The sequence below is a fragment of the Mastacembelus armatus genome, chromosome 7 (assembly GCF_900324485.2).
Source record: "Mastacembelus armatus chromosome 7, fMasArm1.2, whole genome shotgun sequence".
NCBI lineage: Eukaryota > Metazoa > Chordata > Actinopteri > Synbranchiformes > Mastacembelidae > Mastacembelus > Mastacembelus armatus.
In genome coordinates, this window is record NC_046639.1 from 22,840,061 (window position 1) to 22,846,060 (window position 6,000).

Genomic DNA, 6,000 nt, shown 5'->3' on the forward strand with positions numbered 1-6,000 from the left:
TCCGCAGGTGGAGGAAGAGCCTCTTTGTCAGTCTACAGACCTCTTTCTCATTCCCTACATTAGCATGACTGGAAAAAATAAAAAGATGGGAAACCTATTAAGTTGATGCACCAAGTGCAATGTACTGTATGTGCTGTAAACTAGATCCATGACATTTTAAGTAAATTGTCAATATTATAACATGTTTGTTCCCTCAAAAGGTCATAGAGTTTGGGCTGATGTTAACTACAGATTTACACAATTCATCAAGCTCTTCAGGAAGGGTAAATAAAATTAGTTTTAAAATAAAACAAATAGGTTAATCAATATGCTGTGACTTTAGCACGCATAAAATTTATTCCTCAATTAATTCAGTCCAGTGAGGCAAATCACATGCTTGTTGTCTGTGATGACAAGAAAAAGTAAGGTGCTGGTATTTTACAGTCTGTTTTTGCAAATCATTTGAAAGTATTCCACACACACTGATTTAAAACACTGTGGCTCAGTTTTGTAGGTGTGGTCTTCTCCTGTGCAGTTTACAGTATTTACAGCAGGTCAAAGCTAATACTAGTCAGGAATAATACACAGTGCTGGAATATGCCAAACTAATGAGCTCGGCCATGACACAAACTTCAATGGAGTCTTGAGGATAAGAGTTAGCGTATAGAAAACGCAGCAGAGGAGAATACAGCAAACACTGCTGAGGTGCTGCCTGTATCTGGCTTTAGCAGGAGAGGGTGAGGTGGAGCAAACAGGATAGTGTTCAGGCCTGCAGGGGAAAAGAGTGGCTTGGATCACTGCAAGGACCTTTGGTCATGTTCCAACCAAGTCAATTAAGTTACAGCACTGTGTGTGTGTGTGTGTGTGTGTGTGTGTGTGTGTGTGTGTGTGTGTGTGTGTGTGTGTGTGTGTGTGTGCGAGAGAGTGAGTGGGTGAGAGAGTGAGTGAGAGAGAGAGAAAGCAATTCCTTCCATATTAGGAAGAAAAGAACATAACCCAGACTAAAAGTTAACAGCCAAGTAGACAGACTCCCAGTGGTTTAGGAGTTGCCAAAGGAAAAAAAAAAAAAACCCAAAATAAACTTAGCTTTGGGCAACAATAATAGCACAAGTCACTGCAGCTGTTAATCCGTACATGTATGCCTGAAATACTTGATTTATGAAGGCAACTAAAATAAAACAAATAAAATACTCTCCAATCAGAATAAAACTACATTGAAATGTTATCATGCCATTCAATCACCACAACAGTTCTCATCATTCCCATAATTGTCCATTATAATATCTACCAGTAGGCCAGAAGGTGCATAACATCAGTACTGGCCTCCCCTGAAACAGAAGGTCAGGTAGATGTGTGGCAAAGCACAGAACCTTTAAGTGACATCTCCATTCTCCATCAATACTGTTACTTTACTTTAGATTCAAAATGTACAGAGGGCAAAGATACTTTTATTACCTTAACTTCATTCTATGTATGTTGGCTTTGGTATTTCTTTAGAAATTTGTATGTGTACTGGTGAGGCATGTTCCCTTTGACATATGACGTGTCTAAAAAATTAAAAGCCTGGATAGATGGAAACTGAAAACCATGTTGCTTTATTAACTGTCACAGCTATGCAGACCTATGGAAACCTAAATGCTGGCACACACTGACAACACATGTACAAGATAAACAAGATTTACTGACAAGGATACATCTACAAAAGGCAAAGGAAAAAAAATCTGTTGCACTACATCCTACATAGAGAACAGCAGTAGGTAACCACTTAAACATGTTCAACTTAATCATGTAATTTGCAGAGAATTAAAATTTGACACATTACAGTAAAGATGTTTTCCTCCACAGGGTCTTTACTGTGTGCTCAGTAAGTACCCTTAATTTCTCATTTTTATTTTCCAGGAAAAGTGGTTTGACCAATTTGAGACATTCAATCATTTATATTTAGACAGTCTGTTCTGCTGGGGCTTAATCTTAGTTTGACCAACATCCACCCATAAGGTGCTGGAAAAATCCCAGAGAGCCAGCATGGGATCCCAGTGGTGTGGTGGGGTGTGTGGCATGGCAATGTCAGAGCGATGTGCAAGGGACATGTGTGTGCAGCTGCAAAGAAACTGCCACAACTTTGAAAAACTTGAAAGAGGAACAAAATATTTTATTTGTTGATTTTTTTTAAATTCAAATTGTTTTAATGTTATTTCAAGTTTTATTATTCATTATTATTTAGTAAAAAGGTACTATACTATACCTATTTTATTCTATAGTCAGTGTAATCGATTATATTGCATATTCACGTTAAATAAAATAGATTGAAGACTGACCTTGTACTGAAAGATATAGGTAGCCATAGACGATCACACAATATATCATTATTTTACACCATGACAAAGTCAGCCATGCAATATTTAGCAATACTTAGCCTTAGGTCTTAAAGGGCTGAACAATGACAAAAACCACTAGCATGGTCCTTGAAACTCTGGTCTATTTTGTGAACATGTCAGCTCATTAGCCTCTTATCTGAAGGAAGGGTTGATACAGAAGGTCAAGATAGCCCTGACTACAGACATGTTTTCAACTGGATGGAAAGATGAGGATGTCTCCCATGCGAGGCTTGGCTCTGGGATAAAGACTGGGGGGCTCATGTTGAACTTATGCAAAGAAGCCAAACGGAAGATAAACAGGACAAGGAGCAAAGTGGATGTGACAAAGGGGTACTGGTGATAAATAGCACATGATAACATGAGGGAAGCTGCTTGTTTGGCCCACAAAGAACATAATAAGAACATAATAAGATGCATTGAAGAAGTATGAAGAATAAACCAGATGGGGAATAACCTGGATGAACTAAGCATTTAAAATACTGCAGATCTAGAAACCATGTTTTTTAAAGTATAAAAATGATTTCACTGTCATCTGGGCATAGCTTTCCTCCTCACTTGGATTATTTTGTACAGCATCATATCTCTTTCAATGATCATTAAATGTGCAGCTTCAAACTTTGTCTGATCAAGGTCACAGCTGGATGTTTCCCAAGGCAAACTCCTCACAAAAAACAATGCATTCCTCAAGTGAACCTGTCAAACTCCCTCCATGTGATCCTTTACTTCAAGCCTGCAAGTTATTTCTTGAATTAAACAATAACCTTAAAGGAGGCAAAGAGCCAGAAAACCTCCAAGGCTCTGTTGAAGCAGCACAAAAAAGCCATTTCCATACACATGTTTCTTTTACTGTTAGCTGCCAGTCAGAAAGTGTCCCCTTATGTTGCAGAGAGCACTAGGATGAATTGTGCCATGGTGAAGGTTTAATGTCTAGTGGCCACAAATCTACTGGTTAATATTTAGCATACAGCTTATTATTCAAAAAGAAGGACACCTATCCTCTTGAGAACAGAAGGTGAAAGAGCTAGAAGCTACAGGCCATAACCATACAATCCTGACTACAGCACAGCCTGACCTCTCAAACCACACAGCAGATAATTGCACAATTTCACATTTGAAAGTCACATTAAAAGACTGATAATGGAATTCTGGCTCAGTAAAAAAGGGACCAGTGGAGCAGACAAGAGGAACAACAGATTTGCTTTGGCTAGGTAAGGAAATTGGTATCTGCTTGACTCCCATCTAAACCTACAAAAGATGTCCTCTCCACCTGCATGCACTGTTAATGGTGCATTGGTTTTGAAAAGGGGCAAACTACCTGTCCCTTGCTGAATAAGGCTCCTTGAAAAGCCAGTGTGCAGATAATTTGATTCGTCTGTGATGAGACCCATGCAGCTCATAACAGAATGTGCTATTCATGTGCTATAAGTACCATGATGGAGCAATGAAAAAATGTCCTCTGTGATAATGCAGAAGTGATAAGGGTCCTGTAAATGGTCAAATATAACACAGAGAAGAAAAATGAAAATCTCTTTCCCCTGCATCTCCTTGCTCTGTCCTGCTGTCACTATCAAATAAAAACAAAGCACAACACATAAAAGGAGTCATTAGCAATTAAACAAATACCAAGAAAGACTTAAAGCACAAGAAGCAAAACACAATAGCCACACTGCATGTCCAAACTCCAGGCTCATATCCCACAGGTTCTACAGAATCCCATCAATTTCAAAAACCCCATTACACTGGGCTGCTGAAATTGATGGGAACTAGTGGGTAAGATGGGAACTAGTCTAAGGAGTGGAGGGAATTTACTGTACTATACTGTTAATTGGACTGTATCTCACAGTTGCTTTACTTTAGATGCCATAGGTGTTTCAGAATAGTGTCAGATCTATTAAGGGTGGGGCAAACAAAGTCTGTGGCATTTGTTCATTTGGTTTTGTTTGCATAGGCCAGTGGAACTGGCTATTTGTTAGAGGAGTGACTACAGAGCAGATCAACTGTGACACTAGACAGCAGCAGATGCTGTGTACCATCTTATACTGCAACCTTATATTACAGGGCAAAGAAGAAATTACACTGGAACAACAAGGGTGAAACAGTAAAGTCAGAGAAAGTACATTTCCTGCTTATTACTCTGTACAGTAAACTGTATTTGAGAATAAAGGGAATCAAGTCCAGCAACAATGCTGCCTTCCAGTTCAGTCCACAAATGTTTGAACACTGTGACACATCCACCTCCAGCAGGTGCTTGTTTGCAGTTGCCTGCTCAGGAGGGATGGTTGTCCTGTATAGCAGTTAATGAGGTCCCCATGGAAACCAACACTGAGCAGGGCATAGACTGTTGCAAGCACCAGAGCCTTCATAACCCCACCATGCATGACCACTGACCTCACCCTGCCCTTATCCTTCCCACACCATCTTGACAAGGACTCACTTGAAGGTTGATGCAACACAGTCATGTGCAGCTGTATTTGTTACACATGTACCAAGACTTACCCAGAATGTGTTGTTGTAGCAGTGGCTATTAGAGTAATTACAGGAGTTACTGACACATGGCACTGTTGTGATTTGGGAACTTACAGTTCCACTATTCAAAATTTTTCTATTTGCAATGAATCAAATGACTATGTGTACTTGCATCACTTGGGGTAACAAATCCAGACAGAATTATAAGCTGACAATCAGTGTCTTAGCCTCTTATTGCTTTGGGTTTCTAGCCTAGAAATTCTGCCTTCATCAACCATGTTTTCTCAGTAAATATGCTCTGATAAGCCACCGGCAAACTACATCCCCAGCACCAAAAAACAGAAAATGTTTGCAATAAGCAGCAAATTGTAAAAGACTAAATGAATTCACAGCAGGCATTTTTATTTGTCATAGTAGGAAATGAAAAGGCAAAATAACATTCAATATTCAAGCCATGACAACGTGTGTGACCAGCACCCTGAAACTGTAGCAGCTAAATTATATTCAGTCATCATTAATTTACATCTCTGCTTTTTCCTCAGTACAAAAGGCCTTTAGAGATCTGCACTTTGTAAACATATTGCTCAGTACTTATATGTTCTACCCTGCTTCTATCCTTAATATTAGCCAGTTAACAGTTTAAAAACTCTTGTTGAAATAAACTGAGTGCTAGTAAAAAGAAGCCTCATTTTAAAAAAATAGTGCTTTATGTGGCGTGGTTGTAATAAATTTACTGCCACCGCCCGAATTACATGAAATTATAGACCTCATTCCCTAATTCTGTCAGGAAGAAGCAAAAAGGCTTCTATCTCCAAAAAAATCTTGTGTTCTTACAAACAGACACAAGAAATCCTACTTAATAAACCCTTGACAAACTTTATGAAATCAGACACTTTCTGTCTGTGTGCTCACAAAACATCTCAATTCCATTCAGCTATGTCTCTACTGCTGCTTTTAATGGAGGAGGTAAAAATTCAAACAGACCACTACAATGCAGTTGTGTCTTTCTATCACTGATCTTCAAGCTCCTGATACTGAGTGACATTTTAATGATGCCTGCATAATGAGGGAATGATTCAGACATTTATTTGGTCAACTATGCAATAGGAAGCAAATTCCCAGGAAGGTTGAGAAGGCTGGACAGGACATGTGAAGATTAGGCAGCAGTGAACAAGCT

The 6,000-nt window shown here is 39.1% G+C and overlaps 1 protein-coding gene across 2 annotated transcripts in view; it reads right to left on the reverse strand.

Annotated features, from left to right (window-relative positions):
• The window catches only part of agrn (agrin), a 215,912-nt gene that overhangs the window by 159,662 nt on the left and 50,250 nt on the right, over positions 1-6,000 (reverse strand). The window lies entirely within an intron of this gene.